Here is a 15,436-nt window from a genome sequence, read left to right on the forward strand (position 1 = left end):
AGTTGAAGTCACATGTACCTGCTGACTACAGTTAGGCTCACACATGGATCGATTCACTCAATCAGTAATACTAAATTCTGACACAGAATCCGATATTGACTTTAACTTACTTGCTACCCAAGTCTGTGTCTTACTGTTTTTGTAATCCACAGACTTACTTAGACGGTCAAGGTCCTTACTCAAACCATTAATATAGTCTTTTAACTCTTTCTGCAGTTTGCTGTGTCCTTCAGCAACTTGCTCGGATACATCTTTTAATAATAGTCCCACCGACATTTGCTGAGCCTCTTTAAACCTTTCCATTTTCCCAGGAAGTGCTGACATTCCTGATACTTTGGCTTCAAATCTAATACCTCATTCTTTAATTCTTCGCGCCCCTCATTAACATCCCTTTTTCAACTCCTCTAGACTTTTATTCGTTTCCTCTAAACTTTTATTCGTACTTTCCCCCAACTTCCTTTGCCCAGCTAAAATGTGTTCCAAATAGTCTTTTACGTTCTCACCCATTTTGCGACAAAAACTAAACTACGTCAGCAATTATCCTTTCAAGAAACTAAGTGCTCTCTACACCACAGTTTTGGGTGCATATAACAATATGCCCATACATTACTATAGTTCCTCCGAACACACTACACTGATCACTACCTCCAAAAAGTACAAAAAATTAATAAAAAAGGTACTCAAATTTTATGCTTTACTGCCTCCACTGGCTCGGTGACCTCGCCTGCATCGACGTCTTGGCTGAAGCAATGCTGGCCTGCAGTTTCGGCTCGACTGTGACTATACCGCCACCGCGATGTCTCGGCTGAAGCGATGTCTCGGCTGAAGCGATGTCTCGGCTGAAGCGATGTCTCGGCTGAAGCGATGTCTCAGCTGAAGCGATGTCTCGTCTGAAGCGATGTCTCGGCTGAAGCGATGTCTCGTCTGAAGCGATGTCTCGGCTGAAGCGATGTCACGGCTGAAGCGATGTCTCGGCTGAAGCAATGTCTCGGCTGAAGCGATGTCTCGGCTGAAGCGATGTCTCGGCTGAAGAGATGTCTCGGCTGAAGCGGTGTCTCGGCTGAAGCGATGTCTCGTCTGAAGCGATGTCTCGGCTGAAGCGATGTCACGGCTGAAGCGATGTCTCGGCTGAAGCAATGTCTCGGCTGAAGCGATGTCTCGGCTGAAGCGATGTCTCGGCTGAAGAGATGTCTCGGCTGAAGCGGTGTCTCGGCTGAAGCGATGTCTCGGCTGAAGCGATGTCTCGGCTGAAGCGATGTCTCGGCTGAAGCGATGTCTCGGCTGAAGTGATGTCTCGGGTGAAGCGATGTCTCGGCTGAAGCGATGTCTCGGCTGAAGCGATGTCTCAGCTGAAGAGATGTCTCGGCTGAAGAGATGTCTCGACTGAAGAGATGTCTCGGCTGAAGAGATGACTGCACTGCAGCGATGGTTCAACGACAGCGCCGACAGGATCAGGTTTCCGCTCGGCTTTGCTGAATCTCGTTAGCGAACCTGTGCACAACTTAATTCGTCTCCTAACAACGAAACCCTCTTCAAAGTAACCTTTGACAATGCACCGACGTGCGACTAACTAACTTCCGTCCTTCACTACTTCTCAGTGGTCTCAGATTAGGCACATCCTGCTTCAGGGTCGCCACTGAATGTACTGGTCCGTGACTGGCAGTACCCAAGATCGATTGACAACGACAAGGGATCGTACTGTACCAACGTCTCTATGCCGTTACTGCAGAGTATCCTGTTGCGCAAAGTACTTAGGCCACCAGTCGACCACCACACCTTTAATTAGGTACAGTTTCTTATTTTTAAATAGATGTTAAGACTGCAGAATGCCATCTAATTGCAGAAGATTTCAGTTGGATACGAGCCTCTGATGACAAGCATCTTGCCTGCACCGCAATCCCACTGGCAATGAAATAATCGAACACGAAATCTACCTTACTACAATTAATATGCAGCCACCTCAACCGCTGACCATGCAAACAGCCTGTCTGCCAGATAATTGGAACAACACCCTGCCTAGACACGAAGCCGAAATCGTACCAAGCCACGACAGAACTGCGAATAATCACTTAACAATATTCACACGCCAGAGATTACTGAAGTTAAGCAGTAGTGAATAAATGGGCCTATTTAATGAACCACTCTCGTTGTCTACGATACTAATCTCGTCAGAGCAACAAATTAGTTTAATTTCAGTACCTGATTATCTCGCGTGATGATAAATGCGACATCCAACTAGCAATTGTTATCTTTCGCAACGAGCTTTTCACAACGCAGTACGTACTCTCTGACATAAACTCGAAACTATTTTATTACTTGTACTAAAATACCAATCTGTCTACCGTCTTGAAATGATTATTCTGTTTATGGACACTTCCATCACTACTGTTAGTAATAAAAATATTCTCCCTTAAATATTTTACCAACTAGACGCAGCGATAATATGTAAGTGATGAGACCTCGCATGTGTCACAGAATAACGAATTTTTGTTAGTAGGAAAATCTTTGGCCTTTCCATAAATAATTCAATTACTTCAATTAAACTTAATCATCATTGACAAAACTTTTTCCCTTAATTGAAATATTTTCTTTAATACTGAGAAGATCTACTTTCAGTAGCCTATTTATAATTTCATTCGTTCAAGAACCTTTTACCAAACACATTTCAAAACACCACATTATACATATCGACTCCACTATATCAATATCTCTAAATTACTCCCGAAAATGATATAGATATATTCACACTAGATACCAATTGAATAGACTGGGAAGTTTCCTTTAACCCCAATAAAATAGGATTTATTTTCCTTCTAGGTATCTCAACGCACGTTGGTTATCACCAGTGAACGAGTGCCAGCAAATATGTTGTCAGTCCCCACAATACGGAAACAAGTAATAAAAAAAGTCTAAAAAAATCCTAAACGTCACCGCCCCTTTTCAGTTAACCTTAAGTTGCAATTTAAAATCAAATCTTGACCTCTTCAGACGTTGACCACACGCGGCCCGCTAAGTTCCCTAACATTTACATTGGCCACTCGTCACCTTGATGAATCAAGTTTTGGTTTAGCTACGTGTAGCTCGTTAAGTGGTTCCTTCAATTTACTATCGCTTGTCTACGCAGTGATACGTGCAAACCATCACCGTATAGTGAAACAGTTCGTCGTTCTATGAGCCAATTCGCTGTCTGCTGCAAGCTAGTGGTCTTTAAAATACAACTACTAACGCGTGTTCGAGGCTTTCCCTTCTCGATACACACACGCACAATACCCAAACCACCTCAGTAAAAACGGCAAGCAATCCAATTATCTCTGGGCGCGGCGCGACCATTCAACAAGCAATGCAGACGGGATATCGGTCACACCGATTCCATAAAACTCAGCAGCTAACAAATCCATCTCTCAATTAAATCAGGCTCACGCGCGACTCATCCCATCAAATTTTACGAACGAAACTGTTCCGACAACTATAATCAACAAAATTCCGTGCACTCTCCCAAGACTTAGGTGTCAACTGTGTAGCCTCACTACACCACGCAGTGAAACGCTATAAGATCAGACCTGATATACACCACTACCACAACTTGGTCGGTGGGAGGTCTATCCGGGTACAAAGTAACCCTTTTCGTTGTACAATAGGAACCATTTAAAGCGAACAAACACGCAACGCCAAACCAACTTTTAACAATTAATGTGATAATCGTCAATGCTGTCGATTCTTCGCAATAGCGGCCAACTGCTGCGCGTCGCTTAGGCAGCATCTCTGTACGCAGCGAGGGCGATAAGGTATATTGCTGCAGTCACACATGCTCGCATGTAATAGACGCTCTCATATCATCTAGAACACAATTTGATTTTGGTTTTACCACATCATACACGTATATTATCGTGACCACCAGGTGTTATCATTGATTTATCACGCAGGACGCTCAGCACCAGTAAGGGCGAACGTACCCCGTGCGTTTTGAACCACCTCATAGTGTTGAAGCTGATGCACACTATAGTTGAAGTTTTGCATTGTGCGTGGGAATAATTTCATTATAATTTTATTGCGTTCCGTCATCAACGAACGCTTCAAACGACTCGCACAATAATTATTAAGAACAAGAAACTGAATATATTAATTTATGTCGTGTTAAGGTAAAAACTATGAACATTCTGTTAAGTTCTGACAATGGCCGCTTCTCGGCAAGACAAAAATTATTACGTTAAAAAAAAGGAAATACTTTCTTTCATTAAAAGGTTTCTTTTAATTAGATTTCGCTTCAGAAAAGGTATCCCGCAGAAATATTTTAATGTGATAACACGAAATACAATTGTAAGTAGGCTGTTTAGGTTTTTTTTTTTGGTAACGCCACATAGCGCACTGTATGAAAAATCACTGGCTGTGCTGTGTGCAGTCAGTGGCTGGTAGGCATTGTTGTAATACTCGCCATTGTAGTGTTGGGCAGCGGCAGCTGGATGATGTCTGCATGTCAAGAGTCAGCACTGTCTTTCCGTTGGAAGGACAACACTACTTCTTCAAGACTGCATAGAAATCCACTACTTCCGTGTGCATTTTCTTTTACTACTCAGACTTTGAGAAAAACACTGCAATTTTACTTTGGTGAATGATCAGGACTGTCTTTATGGACTGTGAGAAAATTTTAGCTTTTGACCAACATTGTATCGATAAGTGCGTGCATTTCATTTCTTTGTTATTGTAATTATGAAAACCTTTTTCAAATCTGTATTGTCCACTGCCCAAAACAATTTGTAAATTTTTTTGTGGGGAGCATGGGGGCTATGTAAGTAGGCTGTTTAGGTTTTTTTGTTGGTAACACCACATAGCGCACTGTATGAAAAATCACTGGCTGTGCTGTGTGCAGTCAGTGGCTGGTTGGCATTGTTGTAATACCCGCCATTGTAGTGTTGGGCAGCGGCAGCTGGATGCTAAAAGCGCGTAGCGTTGGCAGTTGGAGGTGAGCCGCCAGCAGTGGTGGACGTGGGGAGAGAGATGGCGGAGTTTTGAAATTTGTAAGAATTGGTGCCATGAACTGCTATATATATTATGAGTATTAAGGTAAATACATTGTTTGTACTCTATTAAAATCTTTCATTTGCTAAATATGTCTATCCTTAGTTAGTGCCTTCAGTAGTTTGAATCTTTTATTTAGCTGGCAGTAGTGGCGCTCGCTGTATTGCAGTAGTTCGAGTAACGAAGATTTTTTGTGAGGTAAGTGATTTGTGAAAGGTATAGGTTAATGTTAGTCAGGGCCATTCTTTTGTAGGGATTATTGAAAGTCAGATTGTGTTGCGCTAAAAACTATTGTGTGTCAGTTTAAGCACAGTCGTGTACAATTTTTCTAAGGGGACGTTACACAATACATGACATTATGTTTACATTTTTCTCTCAGTATGAAAGCTCCACGTAGACATCTGTTTTAACAAATTCTAAAAGCACCTCACGTAATCCTAAATTAACAAGGCGGTGAGTCGCGCGCTGATAAATAATCACAGCTGAGAGAACTACTTTACGAAAGTATAGATTCCAGTCACACATATTATCTTGATGCTTTCTTGTGTCCGCTCCGCCAGATGGGTTCTCTATGCACGCTCTGGACGGGCGTAAATATCAGTAAAGTTAGGCGGTAAGATCTTCTTATATTCTTTTCATCACATTGTTGAGTACACCGTAAGTATACTTGAGACCGTGTCCCGACTGTCACGGTAGCGTTACATCTGCCACTCGGTCCTTGCATTAGTGGATACCTCTGGTTTCTGAATGCTGGCAAGAATTCTGATTCCTGTTGACAATTAAAACTGAAGTAACTCATGATCCATATCTCTAATCAGCGGTTTTTACCAAATGCCCTTAAATAAACGACACCACTCATACATCTTCTCTTCTTACCTCTTGCTCCGGCTGCTTAATGTATGTGATTTCAGATCCAAGTATGTTACCAATGAGTGAGGTAAGTGAGTGCACCTACCACAGCTGTATCCTAAGTCTGGTGATCGATAGAAGGCACTAATGATAATGTTATATCCACTCTTGATAACATGTTTTGCGACAAACAGTTCAACATACAGCACCAGTGTGTTCCTTTTTGCATCTGAATTTCGTGTCTGCCACCACCAAAAACTGCGCTTGCATTCCTCATTAAGCTATCCTGTAGATATATATTTACATTTTTCCCAAAAATTACAGTGTTTGAATGATGACTCTAGGATTACACTACAATCCTCTACATATCTTTCCTGTAGGGGTCTTGAGGAAAAGATTAGCTAATTACAGGGTGCACGAAGGCATTTAAACAGGCATACGTTCCACGCTCCATACTTCAAAGTAACATAATAGTGCTGTAGTTACTGGTATCCGTGGTAGCGTCCTTAGTTTGCAGTCAAAGCAACAAGGGTAACCGGTCCAAACCCAGCAAATGATAAAATCGGAATAAAAATCAGTAGTAATGTTGACCGAACAGCCCAGGTACAAGGAGTCACTCTCTTTGGGCCAACATACTTGTCAAAGAGTTTCAGGTATGGACAGAATTTCTTTGCTAATCATTGCCACTGCTGTGGGAAAATGCCTCTAAAATTCGCGAAAATCAGTAATGATTAACCGACTGAGGCTCCAGGAGGCTATGAAAACATACCATATGTGTTCACAGGATGTGTGCCGTGTGATTAAAATGGTATCACGATCAACTCTCCATTGGCAAACGAATCCGGATTAGTCCTCCATTCAGGACTGCCAAGGATAGATAACCACAAGTAAAAGACTGAATAAAAAATGAACTGTTGAATCGGTGGGTGGAGAATCAGAAGGTTGAATCCGGTAGGCGATCTAGAATTCCTGAAAAGGGAACTGCAAAACATTCTTCTCCATTTCGTATGTATGCGTTTAGTGAAATGGAAAGAATGTAAAGGCTCTCTGGTTCAAAAGAACATAGACTAATATTAGAAACTGAAGAAAATGGTATAATGGCAGTAGAGTTCGTTATAAGTAGGGAAGTAAGACATAGACTGAATCACCTCTCGCAGTCTATGGTAGGGTGGTTCTCATCAGAGCTGGGAGCAAACTACTGTCACCAATAATAGGTCACGTGAGAAGCAGAAGATGATGGGATAGGTAAAGTGTATGAGGAATTTTAGGTGTGTAATTAAGTACGTAAAACGACAGGATAATCCGAAATCACGGGGCTGATAGTGCTAATAGAGAACAGAGTAGGAGATAGAATTACAAGAGAATATGAGGTAGTAGGATTGAAAGAGGAGAATGATTAATTTAATTCTGCAATAAGTTTCAGGCAGCAATAGCAAATACACAATTCAAAAAAGGCTTGGAAGGTTCCAACTGGATAACATCTTTGTCCGACAGAGATTTCAAATTCAGGTATTGGATTGTAAGACGTATCCAGGAGCAGATGTTGACTCCGATAGCAGTTTAGTAATGGTGAAGGGTAGACTCAGGCTAAGAGAATCGTATGAAGGAGAGTGGAGGAAGTGGTCTACTAAATTTTGGAGGAATAGCGAGACGCATTCGAAGTTCACTAAAGACATGGATAATGCGATAAGAAGTGCCACAATAGGCTGTTTGAGAGGAATAGACATCTCTATAAAGAACAATTGCAGATACTGGAAATTGAAAAACTGATAGGAAGATAATAGCCAAGAAAACTTGTGTAGGAAAAGAAATAATTGGTCGACGAAAGAAAGAAGTGCACAAATGTTCAGGGAGGCTAAGAAGTACAGAAATACAAGTCACTTAGAAATAAAAGCACAAAGAGAGCCAGGAGATGGCTTTAGTTAAAACCGAAAGAAACTGAGTAACAAATAGCTGTCGGGATCAGTCAATCAGCATATAAAAGAGCCAAAACAGCTTTCGGTGAAAATAAAAGCAGTGGCGCCATTGTGAATAAGGCAGAGCGGAGAGCGCATTGGTGCAGAGATAGCACTGAAGGCCTCTACGAGGGGTGGGATTCTCTGAGGAATTTGTCTAAGAAAGTAACAGGAGAGGATACGGCAGACATAGCAAACTAAGCAAATGTTGGCATTCTGGATTACCGATCTGGAGCGAGTGAACACTGTGTCATCCTCTGCCCAGGGCATAATTGGAAATGGATTACGGCGAGGAGTGGTGTCAGTACATCGCTCTCACAGCTGTGGTCGGCTTTCTTGGCCATGGAGCAGCTAGTTAATCATTCAAGTAGCTTCTCAGTAGGCCTCACCAGTCGACCCACCAAAGAAAAATTCTTGCCGTTCCAGATACCGAAACCGGGCATTCCGTCTAGTGGCCAACCACGCTAACTGTTCTACGGAGGCGGACTCCAAGAGATAGGGGTCCAGCATTACAGTTGAATTTTAAAAGAGTTTCGGGTGACGTGCGAGCAAACAAGGCAGAAAGAATAGAATAAGTAACTGCACAGTTTTTTAAACCAGAAGATGAAGTGTCAATAAAGCTACTAGTCAAGTTCGTGCGTAAATCTGTGAGTCTAGCGACTTATGGAAAAATGTCTACATATATACGAAGATAGTAAGGATACATAAGTGCGGGAACTACCCGACAATCGGTTTAACGGCTCATGCATCCAGCAATGCAATATTTCAGTATCTGTTTGTTAAGAGGAGCGATGCAATGTTCTTTCGGACATGCTTGGATTCGTACCAGTGAACACGAATTTTCACTGCCGGCATTCCCTGATACAGCTAAAGGATGTCCCTATTCGCCACTGCGAATACATTTTATGTATTGCGTAACGACTGTAATAGCCACATTGTCTTATCTTTCGAAGATGAGAAGGACATGACATCGTAGTTCCTTACAAGAGAGGCATTGCAATGTCATGCCTATCCGCCTGGTACCAGACAGGGTCTTTCTGGTAATAGGCCCTCCCCCAACACAGGAATAACCTTATGTGTGCACGAGTACAGACTGTGATGCCGCGATGACGACGTATAGAAGTCTGGGTCCACTCAAGAGTCATGCACGAATAGCCGAAGTGTTGAAGGCGACCGCTCGCGCAGAGCGGGAGATCCGGTTCGAGAACCGGTGCGGCGCAAGTTTTCGTTGCCCTCGTTTACTTATGCAGCTCACATTTGTCCGTACTCGCTAATATGAATGCACTTCATGAATGTCATAAATCCAAGTGGCTGCCTAAAAGAATATACATGAGAATGAAAAAGAAAATCAATAATCTATTAGATTACGATCAGTTTGGCTTCGGGAAAGGTAAAGTGCCAAAGAAGCAGTTGTGACTTAGTGATCCATGATGAAAGCAAGACTTGTGGAATGTCGAGACAAGTTCTAAGAGTTGGTCAACCTGGAAAAAGCGTAAGACAGTAATAAATGACGCAAGAAGTTTCAAATTCTAAGAAAAACAGGAGTAATACAGTAATGTGATATTCCACACTTGCTGCTCAATCTGTACACCGAAGCAGCAGTTACTGAATAATAAAATAGATTGAAAGGTGGGATAAAAATTTATATGCAAATATATCAATGATAAATTTCGCTGATGACACTGAAACTGAAAAATAACTACAGTATGTAGCGAAAGGAATAAATTCTCTAAGGAATAGAGATTCAGAGAAAACCGAAAATAAACAAAAATAATGAGAATTAGCGAAAACTAGAACAACTTCTTAGCTTAACATGAAAATCGAGGACCTCGATATCTACTAATTTGAGAAAGTTTCTTATCCTGGAAGAAAAATAATACGTGATGGATGAAGCAAGCAGAATATAGGCAAAAGGGACATTTCTCACCAAGATAGGTCTGCTAGTATCAAACGTCGGCCTTAACATGAGGAAGACATTTCTGAGAATGTAGTTTTGGAGCCCAGCATTGTATGGTGATGAACCATGGACTGTGGGACTGAGGGAAGAGAATATCATCGAAGTGTTTGAGATGTGGTACTGTAGGAAGAAGTTGAAAATCAACAGGGCTAACAATACAAGGAATGAGTAGGTTCGCTGAAGGCTCGACAAGAATGACGGACAGGATGGTAGAACATGTATTAAGACAGCAGAGAATAACGTAAATTCCATGAAAGGTAGTTACAGAGTGTGAAAACTGTGGGGGGAGACCGATACTGGAATGCATGTAACGTATAACTGACTATGTAAGATGCGCAAGGAGGTATTTTGTGGCTGACCGCATCAAGCTAGCCTCTAATCTGACGTTGCAAAAAAGTAACCGAATAGATAAATAAAGAAAAAACTGGTATATTGTGATGCGCCGTCTGCTAAGCACTTCACAGTGATTTGGTGAGTATATCTGCTGATATAAATGTAGATGTAAGTATCAAACTGTTGTCTGTGAAATATTCATTTTTGACACTGCCTACATGTGTTGGAATAGGGATTATTGTATTGTTCTTGAAGACTGATTATTTTTTGACTCTCTCGCACATCTTGCATGCGAAATACATTAGATATTTCGTGCCTGGTTCTTCCAAAAACCCTAAAATCCTTATGAATATTATTTAGTCCAGGTGCCATGTTTCAACGCAGGCCTACTTGTGCATTGCCAAATTAAACTCACAGTATGATGTCTCACCTCTCGCCTTCATCTACTTGCTATTTCTTTTTCATTTTCTCCAAGTTCTTTTACATTTCGTACCTTCTCTAGATATTCGTTCCACCTGTCAAACTTTCATTCGTGCATAATACTGGATTTCCATCAGAGCACTTCATACTAAGAAAGCTTCTTTTGTTTTCTCCAAAACGTTCCTCAATTTTCTCTTCCTAGGGACCTATCCCTCTCGTAGTAATGCTTGCCTCTATTCCTTAAAATTGATTACTTTCTATCAGTTTCATTTTAAGATGCCTCTATTCATTTTTGCCTGCTTCATTTTCTTCCATTTTAATAATTTCTACTTATTGAATAGAAATTTAATATCTTCTGAGTTGTCTTTCTATTGGAAGCTCCACTGCCTCCAATAATTCCTCTCTTGTTCTGTATACATTTCCTTTGTTTCAATTCATTGTTACCTAATTCTCATTATGAGTCTCTAAACAACGCCTAGTTCCTTCTACTTATCGAGATCTTATGTCCTCAATTTCCCATATATGCAATTTCTTCAGTTTTAATCTGGAGCTCATTACCAATAAATCATGGTCGGAGACCAAATCTATCCCTGAAAACGCCTAATAATTCCCTATTTCTATTTTGTCACTATATAGGGTGTACCATGCGGGATGATCAGTACTGAGAGATGAGGCAGGGACGCACATTTTAAACGAACAACTGCATATAGTCCTTCGTGCTATTCCGAATGCTTCCAGAAATGAAACACATTGTAATGTTGATGCTTTAATTTGTTCTGAAAGCGGTGCTGATATTCAAAACAATAAAAGCGGCTTAAAAGCTGTGAGCTATCTGGGGAAGTTAACCTGGCATTACTGAGCAACTATTTCACCAGGTATCTAGTCTAGCTTACAAAATTCCCAACCAGACTAACATTAATTATAATTTTTTAGTAGTCATCTTACGATAACCGGTGATATATACACTCCTGGAAATGGAAAAAAGAACACAGAGTCCATCGTTCTACCATTCCTAGACCGGCAAGGGAACTTGCTGTTCCAACAGGACAATGCACGTACGCATGTATCCCGTGCCACCCAACGTGCTCTAGAAGGTGTAAGTCAACTGCCCTGGCCAGCAAGATCTCCGGATCTGTCCCCCATTGAGCATGTTTGGGACTGGATGAAGCGTTGTCTCACGCGGTCTGCAGGTCCAGCACGAACGCTGGTCCAACTGAGGCGCCAGGTGGAAATTGCATGGCAAGCCGTTCCACAGGACTACATCAAGCATCTCTACGATCGTCTCCATGGGAGAATAGCAGCCTGCATTGCTGTGAAAGGTGGATATACACTGTACTAGTGCCGACATTGTGCATGCTCTGTTGCCTGTGTCTATGTGCCTGTGGTTCTGTTAGTGTGATCATGTGATATTTCTGACCCCAGGAATGTGTCAATAAAGTTTCCCCTTCCTGGGACAACGAATTCACGGTGTTCTTATTTCAACTTCCAGGAGTGTAGATCGTCATAGAAATTTACGATAAAAACATACACTCCTGGAAATTGAAATAAGAACACCGTGAATTCATTGTCCCAGGAAGGGGAAACTTTATTGACACATTCCTGGGGTCAGAAATATCACATGATCACACTAACAGAACCACAGGCACATAGACACAGGCAACAGAGCATGCACAATGTCGGCACTAGTACAGTGTATATCCACCTTTCACAGCAATGCAGGCTGCTATTCTCCCATGGAGACGATCGTAGAGATGCTTGATGTAGTCCTGTGGAACGGCTTCCCATGCAATTTCCACCTGGCGCCTCAGTTGGACCAGCGTTCGTGCTGGACGTGCAGACCGCGTGAGACAACGCTTCATCCAGTCCCAAACATGCTCAATGGGGGACAGATCCGGAGATCTTGCTGACCAGGGTAGTTGACTTACACCTTCTAGAGCATGTTGGGTGGCACGGGAGATGTGCGGACATGCATTGTCCTGTTGGAACAGCAAGTTCCCTTGCCGGTCTAGGACTGGTAGAACGATGGGTTCGATGACGGTTTGGATGTACCATGCACTATTCAGTGTCCCCTCGACGATCACCAGAGGTGTACGGCCAGTGTAGGAGATCGCTCCCCACACCATGATGACGGGTGTTGGCCCTGTGTGCCTCGGTCGTATGCAGTCCTGATTGTGGCGCTCACCTGCACGGCGCCAAACACGCATACGACCATCATTGGCACCAAGGCAGAAGCGACTCTCATCGCTGAAGACGACACGTCTCCATTCGTCCCTCTATTCACGCCTGTCGCGAAACAACTGGAGGCGGTCTGCACGATGTTGGGGCGTGAGCGGAAGACGGCCTAACGGTGTGCGGGACCGTAGCCCAGCTTCATGGAGACGGTTGCGAATGGTCCTCGCCGATACCCCAGGAGCAACAGTGTCCCTAATTTGCTGGGAAGTTGTGGTGCGGTCCCCTGCAGCACTGCGTAGGATCCTACGGTCTTGGCGTGCATCCGTGCGTCGTTGCGGTCCGGTCCCAGGTCGACGGGCACGTGCACCTTCCGCCGACCACTGGTGACAACGTCGATGTACTTTGGAGACCTCACGCCCCACGTGTTGAGCAATTCGGCGGTATGTCCACCCGGCCTCCCGCATGCCCACTATACGCCCTCGCTCAAAGTCCGTCAACTGCACATACGGTTCACGTCCACGCTGTCGCGGCATGCTACCAGTGTTAAAGACTGCGATGGAGCTCCGTATGCCACGGCAAACTGGCTGACACTGACGGCGGCGGTGCACAAATGCTGCGCAGCTAGCGCCATTCGACGGCCAACACCGCGTTTCCTGGTGTGACCGCTGTGCCGTGCGTGTGATCATTGCTTGTACAGCCGTCTCGCAGTGTCCGGAGCAAGTATGGTGGGTCTGACACACCGGTGTCAATGTGTTCTTTTTTCCATTTCCAGGAGTGTATTTTTGTCAATTGCTGTCGGTGCACGTACCAAGTGTGGATAAATTATCTGAACTACATTTTTGTCGTAAATTTGCATTTCTATAAAGGACTATTCGTTCAGAACATAATTTATCTTAAATATACAGTTTTAAATATGTTACGTAATTAAGCCAAAAGTAATTTTAATGAAATTATGTTGACGAAAGAATTTTATTGTGGCACATCGATATTTGTAAGGGTATACATACCCCCATGTAACCAACTCTATAAAGACTTTTCTGTGAAAACATCGTACTAGGTCATTCTGATGTTAAGTGAACGAGCGCACAAGGAGAGCACCAGAACATGGTGCAGGGTAATTAAAGCTACCTGTGCCTTAGAGGTTTTAACGCTAAATGCAGTTTTATAGCTGGTTTATAAATATACCGACGTCGGCAGCGCAGTGTACGTAACGAATAACTAAGGGTGGGGAGAGAGGGTTTGGGAGCTTCCACTGCTTGTCTCTTCGTTCTTGCAACAACAGCCACCTCAGTGTTGAGTTGGGCAGCTGTCAAAGCAAGATTGGGTCCTAAAAGTTAGCTTTCTATTTAGGCTGCATATTTTTCGTGAGTTAAAGGAAGTTCTTTTAAATTTCTAATATCATTCCGATTTTAATTTCATTAAAATGCATCCTCCCGTGTATTAAAGGATATAAATACATTTTAAAATATTAAAATATTTTTCAATTCGTTTGATAGTAACGGTAAAAATCACCACGAATGAAATAAAACCCTTTCTGTATTTTTCTCCTCTAGGTGACGATATGGGTAATCCCTATCTAACATTTAACACGAAGTGGGTTAATAAGGATGTATGGAAGGCCAATGAAGCAGTTAGATCGGGAATTACTGTATCGGAGGTTTCAATGACACTTGTCTTCAGTCCTGAGACTGGTTTGATGCAGCTCTCCATGCTACCCTACCCTGTGCAAGCCTCTTCATCTCCCAGTACCTACTGCAACCTACATCGTTGTAATCTGCTTAGTGTATTCATCTCTTGGTCTCCCTCTACAATTTTTACCGTCCACGCTGCCCTCCAATACTAATTTGGTGATCCCTTGATGCCTCAGAACATGTCCTACCAACCGATCCCTTCTTTTAGTCAAGTTGTGACACAAACGTCTCTTCTCCCCAATGCTATTCAATACTTCCTCATTAGTTATGTGATCTAACCATCTAATCTTCAGCATTCTTCTGTAGCACCACATTTTGAGAACTTCTATTTTCTTCCTATGCAAACTATTTATCGTCCACGTTTTACTTCCATACATGGCTACAATCCATACAAATACTTTCAGAAACGACTTCCTGACACTTAAATCTATACTCGATGTTAACAAATTTCTCTTCTTCAGAAACTCTTTCCTTGCCATTGCCAGTCTACATTTTATATCAGCTCTACTTCGACCATCATCAGTTATTTTGCTCCCCAAATAGCAATCCTCCTTTACTACTTTAAGTGTCTCATTTCCTAATCTAAATCCCTCAGGTTCATCCGACTTAATCTGACTAAATTCCATTATCCTCGTTTTGCTTTTGTTGGTGTTGTTAGAGGTCCATGATTAAAGAATTTGTTGCTAGCGCACTCGAACAGATGTAATGTCGATGGATTGCCCACACGCTGCCTGCGATATGTAAGCTATAAAAGAATTACATACCAAAGAGCAATGTTGACTGCAGTAAGAACTGTGTAGCAGTAGGAGCAGTATCTGCTAGCGAGCAGTCTGGTGTATCGTGTTGGCTGGGCCGGTCGTGTGTATCGATGGCGGAGCCTGAGCGTTGTAGGATAAGGTAAAAGCAGTCCCGCGCATATGTAGTATTCTTATATCAAGTCCCATGTAAATGTTTTTAAAAAAATCTCTGAATAATAATCTTTCTCATAATAAGTAACTTTTGACAATCATTCATTTCATTTTAAAGAATTTACTTATTTCTCC

Source organism: Schistocerca gregaria, chromosome 3 (assembly GCF_023897955.1).
Source record: "Schistocerca gregaria isolate iqSchGreg1 chromosome 3, iqSchGreg1.2, whole genome shotgun sequence".
Taxonomy (NCBI): domain Eukaryota; kingdom Metazoa; phylum Arthropoda; class Insecta; order Orthoptera; family Acrididae; genus Schistocerca; species Schistocerca gregaria.